At 31.2% G+C, this 20099-nt stretch overlaps 1 long non-coding RNA gene and 1 pseudogene across 1 annotated transcript; both read left to right on the top strand.

Moving 5' to 3' along the window:
• The first annotated feature begins 302 nt into the window (after positions 1-302).
• LOC18590175 (uncharacterized) lies at positions 303-1427 on the top strand. Its single transcript, XR_016028497.1, has 2 exons — positions 303-426; positions 1122-1427. It is a non-coding gene; the product is annotated as an uncharacterized LOC18590175 (long non-coding RNA).
• A 15625-nt stretch (positions 1428-17052) lies between these two features.
• LOC18590174 (zeaxanthin 7,8(7',8')-cleavage dioxygenase, chromoplastic pseudogene) lies at positions 17053-18777 on the top strand (annotated as a pseudogene).
• Positions 18778-20099: the final 1322 nt, after the last annotated feature.

Raw genomic sequence — 20099 nt, 5'->3', positions numbered from 1 at the left:
ATGGTGTGTAATAACCAAATCATTACGTGTAATATGTTTTTGTACACAGCGTGTAACAATTTAACCATGACATGTAACATCATGACGTGTAATTTCATTAAAGTTAATTTTATCCAATTTAATTAAAAATAGTTAAAATTATAAAAAAAAATATTTTTAAAAAACATATTATCTTTAAGAATTATTTTTAAAAATACGTCATTATTCTAACATACATATTCCTTTTAGAGTGTGACACGTGAGTTTGTCCTTTTTGAATCCTTAAAGGTTATTTTCGGGTTTTCAATATTACTGATGGATGCATTTTTTGTCTTCATTCTCATTAGTTGCTTGGGTTTGTTTCTCCTCTCTCCACTTCTGGTCTACATGTTTTCTCAACAATGGCGTCCTTCTCGATCTGTCCACTTGCTGAACAATCTCTCATCGGCAAGCGATATTTTTGGATTTTTCGTCTGGCCGATAGGGTAATTTTGAGCTTTTAAGTTTTTTTCCTTTTTGTTCTCTATGTCATCAGCTGCCTAGATTTGTTTCTCCTCTATTTGTTTTGGGTCTGCATGTTTTCTTAATAGTAGTGTCCTTCTCGATCAATCCGTCGACTGAACATTCTCTCACCGGGGAGCGTCTACGGTCTCTTCCCTTTTAGAGTGAAGTCTTTAGGGATCCAACATTGCCACTTATGGTGGATATTGGATGTGGTAACCCCTTTATTTAAATATACCTGTGAACTGTTTCTATTCATTAATAATTCTTTCAAATTAAGAGAGATGATTGATACATAAATGTGAACTTGTTAGCTATTGCATAGTATTTAGAAATCTACCATTTCAATCGTGGAAAACTAGTAATTTATTATCCAAGTAGTGATAAGAACTTTTTGAGCTATGTAGAGTTTGGGAGTGAAGGTGGTTGTTCCTTATTAGCTTCTTACTGAGTTTTAAATCCTTTAATCTGAACCGATCACCGTTATGCTTGGATTCTTGTATGATAAATGGGCTTTTACATTTTCTCTTTTCATATTTGGACTCAGATGTTGATGGACAACATTGAAAAGTCTTGAGGAAGTTATAATTTGTTAATGGTTTTCATTATCCAATAATGTGTTACATTATGATATTGAGCAGGTAGGTTAATGTCAAGGTAGGGTACTTTAGAGGTGTTGCAGAGGTAGGTTTATCATGGTGGCAGGAGGATTGTACCGTAATTGAAATATTGAAAAGGTAAAAGAAATCTTTTTGGTATCATTATGTAACTATAACTACTCCAAGAAAAATTTTAATGAAGTCTCTATTGGAAATTGTTTGGGTTTTTTATCCCTTGTCTGTCAATATATATGCATTTTTTCCCTAATATGCACATTAAGTGCTCTTTAGTAACATGTCTTTTACTTGGCTTATATATAAGAGTTTCTTATTGTTCGTCGTATTAAAGTCAAACCTATGCATTCTTCTGCTCAATGATGATTGATAAAAAAAAAATTAAAAAAAAAACCTATGCATTCTTCATTTCTTTATTTGTTATTTATTCCGCTGCAAATATTCTATTTTTATTTTGTTCATGATCTATGATTTAAGTTAAAATGAAAGGACCTTTGTTTAATTGAGTCTAATGAGGTTTCCTCTGCCCTTTATTGTCTGGTTGTGAGAAACTGCATTAGAATAACATGAAGTTACCAATCTTTTTGGGTTTTATGATCTTTCATTGTTCAAGGAATAGAGAACAAAAGCTCTGCTAAATGTTAGTCCATTAGTAATTTGGTTTGTCTCTCGCTTTCTTGTAATGATTCAGAATGTACACTACAGGCAAAAGAACCAATGTGTTCTCAAGTATTTCCTATTGAAAGGGCCAATGATATAAATGTTTCCTTGTGGAGATTAATTCAGCTAATGTGGTTTATATCAATAATTTTTCTAATGCTATGTTTATCTGCGATGGAAATTAACCAAAGTATGAAAAATCAAGACTTTGAACTTAAAATATTTGTTAATGTTTTAGATGAGAGAAATTTTGCTAAATAGAAAACACTGTCTTAGTCAAGATCTGTTTATTGTTTTAAAAACTAAACTGATTGGAGGATAAGAAATGACTTAATATTCTTTTAGTCACTAATTGTATTATTTTTCTAAATACTAACATTAATTATATTTCTTTTCTTTCCAATACTTACTGTGCTATTTCAAAATATTTTTTGATAAGGAAATACTTTTACCTGTGTTGCCCATATCAAAGACTTTGATTGTACAGAAGGGTGGTATTACATAGGCTACAAGACATTGCAACAGATAGGAGACAGTTTCTGGTGTCCAAATTCAAAGCATGGAAAGCAGACACTGCATTTATGGTATAAATAATTATAATAAAATACAATAATGATTAAAAAATCTTTAAAATATTGTTTTCTGCATTTAATCAAATGTTTAGTTTTCTTTGTTTCATTAGTTACAAATTAATTATCACTGTAGAAGACAACACTAGCAATACGACATTTGTGGTTTTTGTTAATGACGGTGAAAAAGTGGTCAATTCATCAATCACCAAACTAGCTTTGCTAAACCAGTCAAACAAATACGTTCTTCCTCAACTTATCTCAAAGTTAATTGATCAACAAAAGCTTTTCACTGTCGCCTTGGTTACCAAATCATTGAAGATCGGAGAATTATTGTTCAGAGTTCTAAATTGTCATGTGCTGTAGCGTTCAAATACTTCTCTCAGATATATATTTTTTTTTATGATGATTCACTTTTAGCTACCAAAGTGTTGATTAGGGCCCACCTATTCTTTACAAAAAATTTTGATCATTATGATAATTTTTATGTGTTTACTGACAAAGATAATTTGTACATATATCAGGTAGTAATCAAAAACATTATTCCATCATGCAATGCTGACATTCCCATTTCTTACCATCAATATAGCATCAAGTTTTTTAAAAAATTTTGTAAACCCGCTGCATAGCGCGGGAAATCATCTGGTGATCGATGATTACAACATTTTGAAAATAATATCTGGCATTGGAAAATTTAACCTAAAGGATGATTGTTTAACTGGGAGGTTAATCAATGGGACCAACTACTTCATGTTTTGAAGCACTTATTCGTCGGAGCAGACTTACAAGATAAAATATTTGAAAAGGATCTTCAAGCGATAATTATTCTGCGAAATCCTTTTGCAAGTTAGTCCCTGGTAGTAATTGTGTTAGAGCTGGCTTTTGAAAGATGGTATGGGCGGGTCTTGCCCACAACAGAGTTAGAGTTTTCTGTTGGCAAGTGTTACAAGGTAACGCTGCCATCAAAGAAGAACTAGTAAAAGGAGGCTTGTTAAGTAAGAGTTCGGCTACTTGTTTATAGTGTAATAAGGAGTATGAAATAGCTCGTCATCTGTTTTTTACCAATAGTGAAGCTTGGAAGATTGGTCAATGTAGTGTAACGCTTGGGGACTTGTTTGGGCGACTCAGCGTGAGACCATTCCTTTTTTCTTGGCGTTGAATGTTGCTATTACAATTGTTGACGGTGAAAAGGTATGGTTTATGGCTTTCTTCATTATTATTTGGTATGTTCTGCTCTTTAGAAATGAGATGATATTCAAAGAAAAGTCCTGGGATTTTATTCATTGTTCGATATCACTTTGATAACTTTTTAGTGGGTTAAAGCTAGATTGCCAGATGAGAGCAAGTCGATCACAGACTTGTTTAGATCTGCTAAAATTGCCTCAGTACCGAAGAAGATATGAGTGGTTTGGAGAAGTATTCCGTCTAGATGCCTCAAGTTTAACGTGGACGGACAGCAAGGGGGTGATACAGAAATAGGTGGTGTGCTGCGAGACAAGGTAGGTTCCATTAAGATTCTATCTTCAAGAAATCTGTTGGTATTGGTGATTCGATCCTTACTGAATTACTTGCTATTAGGGAAATTTTTGTTGTTTTTATCGCCTCTAAGTGGGCAAATTCCCATTGTCTAATGATGAAAAGTGATTCCCCCATTGCGATCAAATGGGGTTTAAGTCCCCACTATTTACCATAGAGATTGAGGAAATTATTCTACATATAGAGAGCCTAAAAGTTTAGGAAGATGACATAGTATCCACACCCCTCGAGCCACAAATAGTTTTGCAAAAGTCGGGGATTCATCGAGCATAGAAATTGTTGCTTGTAATCAGCTAGGCTATATCTAGCTCTACGAGAGACACTGGAAGAACACGAGATTCGCTGCTAGGACAAAAAGGGCCTCTGGTTAGACAGGGCGCTATTGGTCTCTATTAATGGTCAATTTGCGATTCGGTCTCCTCTTTCCAAGTATTCAGTGTGCAAGAACCGCTAGAGAGTTTGAATTGTGGGTGGGCTGCTTATTGGAGATTTTTTTATCTTACCAAGTAATCGGGTGAGTCTTTTATAGCACGTTTGGTTCGTAGAATAAATAAAAACTGAATAGAATAATTAAAAATAATTTAAAATATTAATTTTATAAGTTTTAGTTTATAATTTTTAAAAATAAATAAGGACATTTTAGTTTAAAATGTTTGAATTTTATTCTCATGGGTGTGGAATAGCAAATACCATGAGAGAATGTGGTATTAGCTATTCCAAACTTTTGCCAAATTTTGAAGAATAGCCATTCCTTTTGGAATGGCTATTCCTTTCTCAAAAGCAAACCAAAAAATGGGATAAAATTGTGTAAGGAATAGAGGGGGAATGGCTAAACATGACCTTGGTGTTTGCTGCCCTTAAGAAATTGTTGATCTTTTTGTACATAACAGTATAACTAATATAATCCATTTTGCATTTCAAACAAAAAATAATATATAACAAAAGAACACCAAAACAAGCGAAAAGGTTCTTTTGCATGGTAGAACAAATTTTAAATCATTAATGAGAGAAAGATAAGAGAGATAATTTGAACTTTAATATTTACACTTACATAGTTTGAATTTATAGTTATTTAGAAAGATTTGACTTCTATGATTTTTTGAATATGGTAACTTGCATAATTTTGTGCATTTTTACATAACGATTTAATTTTTTTATTTAAATTTAGTAAATTTCATAATTTTAGAAACTTTTTGACGTATCTAAAGAGAAACTATCAATATTGTCATCCACGCCATCTTTTTTTATTTTATAAAATCGTTTGATATATTGTGATTGGAGTTTCATTGGATTGCAATTGTTAGATTAATTTGATCGATGTTAGAAAAAATAAAAATTACATTAAGATTTTGATTTCAATGTATCTGTTCTCGATAATAAAAGTAAATTTGGACCTAATTTACCATTACAATTGCAATTACAATTAATTTAAAGCGTAAAATTTTGCCATTGAGTGTCACTCACACTTAATAATGGTAAATATCAAACTAGGCCTTAAGTTATATGTTTCGATCCGAATGAAATCATAGACAAGAAGTGTTTTTCTTTCAAATACAACACCTTTTTCTTGTCAGCTCATTTGCTGATTATAATTAAATACGTGCATTCATTATATATTAGAGTATGCCCGTACAATGCACTCTTGTAATATAGACTATTTTGGAGTTCAATCATAGTGGAGGAATAAGTCTACAAATGATGATTACTGAAATATTTACATTCTAATAATTATACCGAAATCATTGTACATAACTATTCATAAAGCTATTTACGTAGCTGGCTGCTTCCTTGTGTCAAAAACGATGTGTTAGTATTTTATCATTATTCGTTACGAAAAATTTGGACTATTGTGTCTATATAAAAGGTCAAAAGCTGCATAGCTGTTTAAATGCTAATCTATTTACATCATGCAGTGTAGAAAGTTGTGAATGAAAGCTGTAGTAAAGGTTGCTATCTCTATACAAAAAAGAAAGATATCTTGAACTCTAATTGTTGTTTTTCTAAGTTTACAAAAGAGGCTGCAACTGAAATTGAGGTCTATCAGGTTGTTTTATTTTATAGCAACCTGCATTGGAGTAAAATAATTCATCGTTATATATATCTTGATGCAAGAAGATGGAATTATATTGAGTTCAAAATGCTTTATACCTTATTCCTGGTTTTGTATTTTTTTTGGTTTGTGGTTCTTCATGGCCAGTTGTGGCCAGCTTTAAAAGTGTTGAATCTGGAAACAGCTCTCTAGCAACTTGATTGTCAATCGAGGATGATGGAAGTTGCTCTTGAGAGTCATCAAATATGATCTGAAGCGGAAGCAGTGTGGCTTGAGACGGAATAATATCACATGAGGGGAGACAATGTTGGGTCTTGAATTTGATCGCAATCAAACAGTTTAAAATTAATGACTTCGATTTTGACCGCCGTTTATGTTGTTTGATTAAGGCTTTAACAAGTCCAAGCCATGTTATTTTGTGAATAGTCTTTACTGCTACCAGTTTTGCAATTGTTACCCCCACTAACTTTTCCACTGGTTTGCCAAATGCTATAAACTCCATGGCACTAATATCATCTTGAACAATGATTTATATGCAATATCTAAAATATCATTAAAAGCAGTTGTTATTATACATAAATTATTTTTATGTGATAGAACAACAAGAAATATCTAAACAACTCCTGCAAAGCTTACCTTGATTGGTAAACATTTTCCCTCGAGGCCACCTTTTGTCTTCAAGAAACCTTCTACTTCTTGATATTGCTTCCCTGAGGTCAAAAATGTGTGAACTTGTTAACTCATTGTTACCACTTTGAAAGAACACCACTCTTGGCTCATTTTCAATGCCTAATGTATTATTGCATGGTGGAGTTGACCAAGGTTGATATCTATTCATACAAAGGAAGAAAAATTAAAGTTCTAAGATATTGAAATAGTTATTAAGTACGTAAAATTTGAGAGGACTTTGGAGATCGATCATACTGTTGCATGAGTCGTACTGGTGGAGATGGCATAGGCTAAATCAAACAACTAAGACTAAATCTCTAGTATGTCCCAAGGATATCTTCTATTTCGCGTTTCATTCTACTTGTTAAAGAAACAACTGCAATAAACATGCAAATTTTTTTGTTCTTTGATCTAAACTAAGGCAACGGTAGAAACAACTGCAATAAACATTCAATTTAGTCCTATACGATTTTTATGAAGATTAAAAGGATATATTTTATTATATTTTATACATATAGTTTTAAAACCTTTTTATTAATTGATACTCTATGATTTTTAATGCCAAAATATAAAAAAAAATCTGGAAAATAAATTTAAAAATATATAAAAAAGAGTATTTGATCTTCCACAAAAAAAAAGACATAATTTTAGGTTATCCAAAAAAAATAGGCAAAGAAAATATGATGTAAGGAGTATATTTTTAATCAAATATGATTTTATTTTATTTTTAACTTTTAGCAATTTTTTAAAAAATAAATAAAGTCATTGAATGACTAAGCATTAGGCAAGTAGGATAATAAAGTTGTTATCAAGTTGAATTACCTTGGCCCGATTCATCAAGCTTCTTACTATGATACATCTGAATCACAAAATGTATATTAGTTAAAATGGAAAAATAAATATCATGCTTTCAGGTACTGGCTAGCTGAATTTTTTCAATGAAATGATGCTTATTTGGCTGAGAAAGAAAAATGAAAATGAAATAAAGAAAGTCAGAAAGGGACAGAGTTCAGGCAAAGTATTCAAATGCTTATCAACAATGTTTGTTTTGCTCTATATATATTATCTGCAAGTGACTTTTTACATGGGCAATGCTAAGTCCTCTAACGTTCATCATAAGAAGAACTAATTTGGGAGTTACTCCTTTTGTCATCCAAACGAAAACAACTCTTTCTAATTACAAACTTATTGTAAATATGAAGATAGCTAATCCTAAAACCAACTAATAATTAACTGAGTTGTTATTCGTATTGCATCATGTTGAAAGATTGAGATACATTCTAAGTAAATGAAGCTTATGTTCTTGGCCACCAAGCCTTTCGATAGCATGCACCAAAGATGGATGGAGATCAGGTGTCCACCAGAGCCTTGGCATTTTTGACTGTACGCATTGCCTTACTCTACACGTCCTTTGAATATGCATAAGCCCTATTATACCATTATAATCAAAATCTATTGCAATTTAGAAATATAATCAAAGAACAGGAGATAGAGTTTGAATATTCATGAGCCCCGTTATACTATTATCATCAAAATTGATTAAAAAAGGTCGGTATTTGCTATTTATTTTTTAGTTTTATTATAGATAAAACTCCTCAAGAACCCAAACAAAAATTAAAAGTTCAAGGGACAAAGTGCACCATTAATAAAAAAAATGGGAAGACAAAGTGTTTGACGAAAGGGAAGCAAGTACATCAGAAAATACCTACTCCCCTCAATTAAGCCAATGGACTCCCACATGAACCCATCAAAATAGGGACTTAAAAAAAGCAAAGTAATATATGTTTCTCAAATGCTGCAGACCTTTCTAGTCCTAACAATAACCAAAAAAAATTAAAGAAACCCATTTAACCTTGAAGTTTCTTTGCACTTTTCACAGTAGAGAGAAGGATGAGATACGATGGATTTAGCCGTGTGGATATTGTCTTTGGCACCGATTTTCGAGTGGCAAAAATGCCACGACCTACTGATTTGGTGAGTATGACTAAAGCTGATCACTTCATCCTCAAAAGTGAAACACCTACTTCAATAGAAAGAGCGAAAACAAAGTCAGCAAACCAAAAAATCTAAAAAATACAAAGAATTAATAAGAAAAAAGAAAAATAGACAGAAAAAGAGGAAAAGGTTCTAGAAACTAGTACTGAAAGAACAAAAAGAAGGGAAAATAGAAGGGCGGAGAAACCCAAGAGAAGAACCTCTTGATATTGGAACGAAGGAAAAAAGTGGGAAAATGGAAAGGCGAAGAAACCAAAGAGAATAAAGGTTTTGCAAACTAAAAAGAAAAATTAAAAAAAAAAAACCAAAAATCCGACAAAACCCAACTACCTTCCAAACCCACAAAAGAAAACTCTTATGGGACAAGTCTCACTCAATTAGAATGTCACATGTCAACCAATTGAATTATTGACGTGAAACTCCAATTGAACTCAATTATCCCCTCTTGAGGACAACTTTTAATATATTATCTAACACATGCTTGGATAATTAATTACCATCATTTATAAACAATTTGATAGCAATTGACAAATGTTTGGCCAATATGAAAGCACATATATTATAAAATTTGGTATGTACATACAAAACAGCGACATTAGCTGGACCACTGATCAGAGAAAATCATACCTTTAATCTGTCTTGAAGACCAAACTTTTATTAACATTAGTATTTAATACTCTAATTGACGATTTGAATTTTACAAATTTTCAATTCAAGAGCATCTTTGAAAGGCTCAAACTGTGAAAATTAGTTAACTTTTGTTGAGAGGTCAGAAGTAAACGAATAAATATTAAAAATTTTCAAAAATAATATATTGAACATAACTAACAAAAAAAAAGATTGATAGTTAAAATTAATTTTGTATAATATGTAAATAAAAAAAGACTTATAATAATTTTCTAGGAAAGTTATGCTCAACTATATTTTTTGAATTCAAATTTATCAATTAAAAATTATGTACTGAAAAACATCCATTTCTTTAAGATTGAGTATTAGACATTCTGATTCACTTACTTTTCATAAGTGAAACATTAAGGCTTGATGGCTCCAATGTAAGAGAATCATTTGGACGATTTGCATATTTTTTAAAAAAAAATTTGTTAATTGTTTTCAACCTACTCATACTTTAATCAAACTAAAAAAAAAATTAATGCATTTAACATCAAATATTCTTATTTATATTTAAACTTATAATACTAAATATAAAACTATAATGCATAAAATATAAATAGTTAAATAAAATATACAAGATTAACAATTTCCTCTTATATAATTAGAGTTGTTTAAAGATTATATATTCAAGATAATTTTCCTTCAACTAAATATAAAACATAAAGCATATAAAAAAATATATTTAAGATAATTTCCTACATAATTAGGATTAATTAAAAAATGATACATTGATAAAATTTTAAGCAATAGTGCAACACTACAATTTATATTTAAGAATTACATAATAATTTATTAATTTTTTAATATTAAAATCATAAAAAATAAAATCTGCATAGCAAAAAAAGGACAAAATGATAAGTAGAAGATGGAACTCACATATAACATAACAAAAAAAAATATGGTTGATGGTTCGTAGAAATCTAGAGAAGCAAATCTATTAAAACTTAGAACATATGAGCAAATAGTATAAAAAAATATAAATATAAATAATAATATAAATTAAAAAATAAATTAATTAAAATTAAATGAGTCATGTGGGATATTTTTTATTATTTTTTATTTTTATTAATTATTAAATAAAAAATTATTAAAAGAGTCATTAACAGAATAGATTAAAAATTTTAAAAATTTATATAATGTTATGAATAAATGAATGAGTCCATTGAATCTCCCAATCTTCTAAGTTCCATTTATAATCAATGTATGTATTTATGATGATTCATCAATATCTTCATTAATACTATGTAACCCTATAAATAGGGCTTTGTACTTGATGAAAAATTACATTAATAATAATAATAAATAATGAGAAATGAACCAGAAGTTCTTTTCTCATGAAAAATAAACCATAAGTTTTTTTTTTCTCAATTCTTCTCTCAATTGTTTTCTTAGTATAGCTTTCTTTATATTTTATATTGAGTTATCAACACAAGTCTCTAAACATAATGAGAAGGTGTTTTTTTTTTTTAAATAGATTTTAGTTTTTTTTATATGGTCCAATCAGCCTGAAGCCAACTACAGATTTAGAATATATCTCTGTCCCTCTGAAGTGGTGATAGATTGTCCCCCTGAAGTGGTGATAGACCTCTAAGAACCCCAATCTAAGGGTCCAATTTTTTTGTATGCAGTATTATGGCAAATTTTGAAAAGCCCAAGTTCCACATCCTGGAAGTGAGTGGAAACAATTATCTATCTTTGTGCCTTGATGTAGAGATGCATCTTCAATGGCAAGGTCTTGCTAAGACAATTATTATAGACAGAAACACAAATGACAAAGATAAAGCGAATGCTTTGATGTTTATTCATCGTCATTTGCATGAGAGCTTGAAGACTCAATTTTAATCCATCCGAGATACTGAGATACTGTGGACGAGATTGAGAGAGAGATACGATCATACCAAGACTGTTATTCTGCCTCAAGCATAGTATGATTGGCAACATCTCAGGCTGCAAGACTTCAAATCAGTTTCTAATTACAACTCAGCCTTATTTGATATAGTTTCATAGCTGAAGTTATGTGGTGTTAAGCTCACTGAATCAGAGCTATTAAAGAAAACTTTCTCTACTTTTCATGCTTCAAATATTGTACTACAGTATCAATACTGACAGCATCAATTTACAACATACTCAGAGTTGATTCTGTCCTCCTAACTGTCGAGCAGACTAATGAACTACTGCTCAAAAATCATGATCTTAGACCTGTTGGTTCAAAAGCATTGCCTAAATCAAATGTTAGCTCTTCCGACAAATTTTAAATTTTAATTTTCATCTATCTATATTTCTTTACAAGTGTACCACAAAAATATCGAAATTGCACTTCAACGCGGTATCACCATAATATTTAAATATTTACTTACCCACACTAGCTCGATTTAATAAAATCACGCGGGTACAATTACCGTCGTTTTTCTCCAAAATCCTTCCTTACTTCTTCTCTCCCACTTGAATTGATCATATAATTTATCTTCCTGACTAATTCCAACATCCAGTCAAATATTAATATTTTAATATTATTTTATTAAATAAAATATTATTTTATTCTAAAATTTTTCACTTGTCTCCTTTGGTCCCGAAACATCTTAGTATTTCTCAATTTTCTTCCAAATCATCTTTTAACTTACTAATTCATCTCGAACAAAGATATTATTATTTAATTATTATTTTTGCACGTGTGAAATATTTTACTCTTGAGCATTCCTTTCGCCCTTTCTCGCTCTTTAGCACGTAAACTCGCATCAACTAATCCTTCGTCCTGCCAAGATGGTTAAGTTAGCTACTATACGGGGGTACGGGGTGTTATAGGTCAAAAGCTAAATATTCAAATGAGGTATTTTTTATTGAAATTAAGAAAAATTTTATTAAAATTTTATTTTTTTAGCTTTTTGAAATGCAAAATTTCTAATTAAACTTTTATATTCAAGGTCTTTTAATATTTCTTTTTAATTGATAATATTGTCAAACCATTAATCTTTCTTGAAACATTATTGATCTTAAATAATATCTATTATTTCTATTATGCTTTTAATGGTTTTCTCTCTCATGTACTCGAAAATATCAACAACACTAAAGGAATGAATTGAGTGTTGTTCCAAGAACCATTTTTCTTTCTCTTTCTTCCGGTTCATCATCTTTCTCTCAACTCTCTTACTGCCTAACATTGAAACTATAATTTTTAAGCATTTTCAATGTGGTATCAGAGCTTCCCAATCGATCTTAAAGGACTTTGCTTAAAAAATCAAAAAAATTAGTTCGGTTCAATTGTTCGATTCGGTTTGCATTTGCACACCCCTAGTCATGACGTAGAAGCTTTTAAGCTGCAAATAAAGAATAAGTTTGAAATGACAGATCTTGGTAAGATGAGCTACTTTCTTAGTTTGGAATACATTCAAACTTAATAAGAGAATATGTCATTTTTTAATTATCTTGACTTTTGTCATAACAGGTAAGTTCGTAAAACTCAACTGTTCGACGTGAAAAAGGAGTTGCCACTAATCTTTTTTGTTTAGATGTGATTGGGTGCCTAAGTGAATCTATATCTTTTAATGAGGTCCTAAGTTTGACTTAGGTTCATTTAAAAGAATAAGTTTCGATCTACAAAAAAAACTAAGTTCGGAAGTATAGTTACATGTGAGAAAGGTGTTAGCACCATCACAACGCCCACTGCGTGGTTCCTATTTAATTATGTGTTATATTTTTAGCCTTAATAAATAATCTTTAAATTTGATATCCAATCATATTTTCTTTAATTATTTTATTTTTGGTTTTAAAACAAATAAAAGTCCTTTGATATAGAAATGTCCTTTGAATACTCTAATACTTGTGGCAGAATTTGAGAAGAATTTCTCACATAGAAATTTCTCGATGTTATTACATATAATCTTCTCAAAATTTCATCACAAGATAACTTTTACTCATTTATGTTTTTTATTTATAAGTTTTTTTATTTCACTTTTATTATTTTTATTATTTTTGTTATTGTTATTATCCTGCAAATCCTTGTATTGAAAACTTTCTATAATTTTTCAATATTTTTTACAAAATTTTAGAAGATTTTCTCACCTAGAAGTTCTCTCAAAATTAGTATTCATAACTTTCTTAAGATTTCATCATCAGAGAATTTTTATTTATTTATTTAATTATGATATTATATTTTGATCTACAAGATTTTAAATATTTATTATTCTTTACATTTCATATTTTCATGAAACTTTAATATTTATTTTTTATCATTTAAAAATTTTGTTATTTATTTGTTATTATTTTCCATATTTATAATAATTATTTATAAATAAATCTCTTTTGCAAAAATAAATTACAAGATTACGTCCCATTACGTATGGCGAAATCTTATAATTATTCTTTGTCACGACTCGGAACTCCCACCGGGCCCGTGACAACCACCGCGACGTCTTGATAGGCACTCATTACCCCGAATGTCGATCGGAATCCCGCAAGGCTTAGCATCAGCTTCCGCATCTCCCCGATGAGCGACAGTTATTAAATCTCGCATTTCAAGAAATCATAAGTCGTTTCCAACTCAAAACAATAAAATATTATTTTCTAGCTCACAGAGGCATATTCGTCCCTTTTTTTTTTGAAAATTTTAAAATCCGTAAAAATGTAATATGTAAGTGGAAACACATATTTCATTATTTTAAATTAAATTTTGAAGTCTAAAACATTTGTTTAAAGTAAAATTATAGCTATTTGAATATAATAAAAATATTAAATAAAATATTCTATTTTCTTAAAACACAATATTTTCAAAGTCTTCCTAAAATAACTTTTGTAGCGTAAGAGTAAAATAAATTTATTCATATAGTAATAAAGATAATTAAAGTATGAAATTTCGTTTACAGTGACACGTGAGCCCCCAATTGACCAAGAAAGTGTAGGACTACGAACCCTTACTTTCTAGGATGCACTCCGAGATTAATTCTCGTCTTAATCAACTATCAACAAACTGTCCTGAGCTTGAAAAATGGATAGGAAAAGGGGTGAGATTATGATTACATAATCCTAATGAGTAAACAATTACCATCAAAAGCATCTAAAGCCGAGTAGATGGAGACAATATAAAAACGTTATATCTCAATAATGTTCATAACATAAAATTCGGTTCAATCTATACCAAACAATTTCTTTTCATCAAAATTTTCCAGCTTATGAATTTCTTAAACTTGGCCCCTGCCAAAATCATTCTCGCAGATACCTTCGTCAAGATATCTCACTGAGACCGCCAAGGTTGTTAAATGTCTCATACCCATAAACATGTTTTCGCATTTGACACAAGCCGTTCCTTGGAGTTGACTGAGTCTCACTCTCACGTGGTGGTCCGAACGTGAGGTGCACTCAAATCATACCTTAAGAGATACTTCATCCAACATCTCCCCCCGGAGGTAGTTATATAATTAGGTTACCGTACCCTTCTTATAGGCAGTCCACGGAAACTTCCACCACTGCAGTGACCGTTTAATATACCATCAGACCCATAAAAATTTCAGTAGCATACTATGGCGAATAAAATGTAATCCAGTCTACCGAGATCAATCCAAAACTGTTCATATATTTCATGTCAACCTAAAAAATTTAGCCATCATGCTACCATAGTGTCATAAGCCACAATTTCAATAACATATAAAATCATAAATGTCAACACAGTCTCCATATACTCAATTTTCCCAAAACAATAGTTGATTTCAAAATCAATATAAATCTCATTTTTATTAAAAAAATATTTTAATTGAAAAACATAATATTTTATAATTTAAACTCACCATTCAATAAAAGCATCAAACAAGTATAATTACTCTAGATATTTAAGACGATAAATTGTCCACTCACAATTCTAGGAGTCGATATACTCCTAACCCTTGTCTTCAAGCACAATCTCTGTACTTTTACCAGTGTAATTTGCTCACCATCTATCCACAATGTACAATACATAATTCACCACATTAATGCTTGACCATTATAAAATCAATTCAGGCTCGGTGTATATGCATGATATGACATGCAACTTATCCGACTACCGCTTAAATGCTGTGCTGACTTAATTCGGCTTATTACCCGATTAAATTACTAACACGTCCAATTTTTTTCAGTTTCTATACCTCAATTGCACCCAAATTGACTTAATGTTCCTCAGTGTGGTGCAAATTATCAATCTCGATAGCAAATTACGAAAATACCCCTAGTGGGTAAAAATTCGTATTTTTGCTTCGAAAATTCTCATTATTTTTCTAGGCTCATAATTTATCATTATTCATCATAATTCCTCAAATAAACATCAAGATCAACAGCCAATATTTTCCTAGAAAATTCAGCCAATAATAGTAATGGAGGAAAATGAATTCTTTTCTTATTGTTTTGTTTCTAAATATGCTAAACTAACTTAAAACACTAATATAACTTAAAATCAAATTAATCTAACTTCATTTTCTCTCCATACCCATTTGGGCAGCCATGAATTCACCATGAATATATGAAATCTAACCATGAAAAATAAGGAGAAAAGCATGGGAAAGGTAGATCACAAGTCAAAATCAAGAAATTTTATCTTTTGTCACTTGTTACCTTGAATTTTCACCAATTTTTCCTTGAATTTCTCCACCTAGGTTTTTGTTTTTCTTTTTCCCTTTGTTTTCTTGCTATGGCCAGCCATAATGAAGAGAAAATGGTGGTGTGGGCTGATTTTTATAGTTAAATAATATAATAATCTAAATTTGCCACATGTCACTACATTATTGGTCTATTTTTTTAAAATTCTTATCTTTTAAGCTTTAAATCTCCACCACACATTATTCAAGGGTCAAAAATGATGATGGGTGAAGACCTTGTGCTGAAAAAATGTTCTGGGGGTGCAAAATTATAATTTTACCCCCGATGTGGTAAAATTATCATTTCGCCCCTGTACTCCAAATTATATCGAAATTAAAATTTTTTCACTTCTAAACCTCAAATCATACTCCAATAAGCCAAATGAGGCCAAAAAAATGTTTTCTAAAAATTCTCATTTTGTCCCCAAGTGGCAAATGATCATTCTGCCCCTGGATAGTGAAAATTTTGGTTTGACTCCTAATTGATCCTCGAACTCCGAATCACCATTTTAAGTCATCTCTGGACCATGAAACTCTTAATTTCACCTTAAAATTTCTATTTGAACTAATTCGAAACTTAATCGACTTAATGATACCATTAGGAGCAATATCGTCTTTTAACGATTTTCTCAAACTTCCTAAATATGTAACCATTCTATTAAACATGTAAATGACGTCGTAATTATTTTATATTATAGGGTTTGACATTCTTACTTTGAAAATTTTAAGAAAATTATTACTTGTAATCTTCCTTGAAAATTTCATTTAAAAGATTTTATTTATAAATAATTATGAATTTTTATTAATTTATATTTTATTTTTTTATGATTGTACCTTATTCTATTCTATTTTAACTATTTATTTACGATTATTTTTTTTTATTTTTACATAATTATGACTTAATTCTATACTTAAGATTCCTTAATTAATTATACTATTATAAAAGTATAAGACCCACCAAAAATTAAAACCTAAAGCAAGGACTTTAATAGCTTTAACGCGTAGCCGCGCAATCTGAAAACTAGTGGTAAAAAAAACGACAACGGAATGTCAAAAGAAAAAGTAGATTGTTGATAATAAATTATTCCGAAAATTTTCTTCAAAAGGGTAGATAAAGCCACGGTTATAAATACCTTATCCATAGCTTCAATTGCAACTTGCTCTAAAAAAAAAAAATACACTAGCGGAAAGAGTTCTAATCTCTCTCAATGAGTTACATTGCTCCTATTTCAACTAAGCTTCCCTTTGCTTCTACCAAATTTTACCCCCACCCCTCCCAAAAACTCAAAGATAGGGAGCTTAGAATACTTTCTTCAATTGATGTCCAAACAAAAACCTTAATCACCAACAAATTGCAAGCAACAAACAACAAAACCAAGAAAAACACATTACCATTATCAACATCCTCGTCTTTGATTTCCACTCTTTTCGCAAGGTCCCAAAAGCTTCTCCATAATGCTATTAACGTCATTGAACCACCCTTTCACTCTTCAGTTGATTCAGGCCAGGTTTTTAGTGAGAACTTTGCTCCAATAGTGGAGGAGCTAGAACCCACCGATTGTCAAGTAATCCAGGGTGAACTTCCGCTCACTCTGAATGGTGCTTACATACGAAATGGTCCGGATCTCCAAAATCAACCACACCATTTTCTCGATTTTTTTTTTGGGGATGGGATGCTTCACTGTTTACAATTATCCAATGGCCGTGCAAGGTATTGTAGCCGATTTGTCAAGACCTACAAGCATAGGCTCGAACGAGATGCTGGTTACCCCATCGTTCCAAGCGGATCATCTCTTTACAGAATCGTTGATATTGTGCGGTTTCTTAAGGCTATAGGAACAGGCTATTTAGATTTCATGAAAGGATTTGGAGTGGCCAATACTAGCCTTGCCTTCTTTGCAAACAAGCTTGTCGCTTTGTGTGAGTATGATTTACCGTATGTTATCAATATGACAGAAAATGGTGATATCGAGACGTTAGGGCGTTGGGAAGTCGATGGGAATCCCAAGTTACTCGCAAGCATGACTGCACATCCAAAAGTTGATTCCGGGACAAAGGAGACATTTGCTTTCAGGTGGAGTTTAATTTTTCCTCATCTCACGTTTTTCCGTTTCGATAAAAATGGTGTTAAGCAAAAAGAAATACCAATCTTTTCCATCAAGCAACCAAGCTTTTTCCACGACTTCGCTATAACCAAGAGGTTTGCAATTTTTCATGAGACTCAATTAGTAGTTGCGCCAATGAAAGTGATGATGGGAAGAGGCACGCTCCTGGATTACAAACCAAACAAAACTCCAAGAATCGGAGTCATACGAAGATATGCTCTCAATGATTCAGAGATGAAGTGGTTCGAAATTCCAGGTTTCAATACAATCCATATCCTAAATGCTTACGAAAATGTAGATGACGAAATAGTCCTTGTGGCATCCAATATAGTTTCTTTGGAGAATATTTTTGACGATGCTGTCAACATCGAATTGGAGAAGGTAACAATCAACATGAAGACTAAAAAAATTTCCAGGAATATTCTTTCCCCAAGAAATCTTGAATGCGGATCCATAAATTCTCGCTATGTTGGAAAGAAGAATCGTTTCGCCTATCTAGGAGTGAATAACCAAGCAGGCATGAAAATGTCTGGCGTAGTAAAGATTGACATGAAAGTGGGGTGTGAAGTTGGGAGACGATTTTATGAACCAGGATGCTTCGGAGGGGAGCCATTATTCGTACCAAGAGATTCGGAAGATATCTTGTCTGATGAAGATGATGGATGTTTAATGACTTACGTGCACAATGAGCAGACTAACGAGTCAAAATTCTTGGTGATGGACGCTAAATCGCCAGAACTCGACATTGTGGCAATGGTTAGGTTGCCTAGGAGGGTTCCATATGGCTTCCATGGTCTATTTTTGAGAAAGGATCAGATTCCTTCCTAATTATAATCCCCCAAGGAATACACGGTAATCCGTATATGATGACAAATGAACTTAATTTCCATGTATTTAAGGTGTTTGTTTTTTCTTTTTAGTTCTTCCAAATTGTTATAGGTTGTCGCAAGTGTGAAGTGTAGGTGACAAAATGAATAATTTTAAATGAATCATATGTGGGTTGTTTTGAGGGATAAGCCAAAATGGATGTTATTTATATTTAAAGGCTGCAAAATAAGCACAAACCTGAAAACTTGTCCCAAAAACTTTGAATTGTTAAATCTAAATTGATTAAAAAGTAAGAGATATGAACTTAAAATTATTTAAATTTGAAATGCTCTGAATTCGAAATTTATTTGATTCTTAATTGCAATAACCCAAACTTAATATTAAAAATGTAAAATTTATTGATTACATTAATTCACATAGAGGTGAGAGTTAGCTGAATCAAAAACTCCAACTTGATATATGCCTAGTTCTTTAGAAGATATCGGATAGTCTCTAAATTTTAAAACAAACTAGAAGCTTCTTTATCTCTATAAAACTCTAACCTAGAACTGGTCTTCCTCCTTGGTTGGTTGCAATAATAGTGGATGAACTATGCACCCTGTGGAATCCAAATCTTCTGCCCCATTTCTCATCTCAACTCTCATAAATTGTTATATATTTATTTTTTTATTATTAAGTTAATACATGTTAATTTTTAATTTATTTTTTTCTTTCTCTCTCATAATTTTGATATGATTCCAACTTTCAACCTCTAGAAATATTAAAAATTTCTAACAAGAAAACAACTTTTGAAAAAATAAGTGCATATCTTTGTCACTACCAAATTAATGAAATTATTAATCAAGTGAAATTCTAACTTTTTTTTTTGCATTTTTATAAGAAAATTTATATTAATTATGGTTTAATGGATTTTGACATGGTGGGTGGTAACAAGAAAAAATCTTATTTCAATGTGATTTGCTGGTACCAATAACATCTCTTTAAGTCTTTTCTTTTTTCTCAAAAAAATGTCCATTTTATTAATTTGGATAATTATAAAAACCTCAGAGTTCAAGCGTTTGAACTGGAACAAAAAACATTCCTTGAATAGTGACCTGAAAGTACCTAAGGAAGTACTATCCAGTGAATACTGACATATAAAGCCTCTGGAAACAGAAAGGGGACAACATGTCCCTTCAAAAAATAACCACGAGAGCATCCAGTAAAAGGATAAACAGGCAACGGCAGCCAAGTACAATAAAAAGAATAGAAAATAGCTCCCCTCTTCAGAAAATTATGACACTCCAAGTCTAAGGCACTCCAGGAAATAACCCTGGGTACAT

Source organism: Theobroma cacao, chromosome 9 (genome assembly GCF_053813885.1).
Source record: "Theobroma cacao isolate CCN51 chromosome 9, ASM5381388v1, whole genome shotgun sequence".
Taxonomy (NCBI): domain Eukaryota; kingdom Viridiplantae; phylum Streptophyta; class Magnoliopsida; order Malvales; family Malvaceae; genus Theobroma; species Theobroma cacao.
Note: the sequence above shows the minus strand (reverse complement) of the source record. Positions and strands in the feature narration are given on the sequence as shown.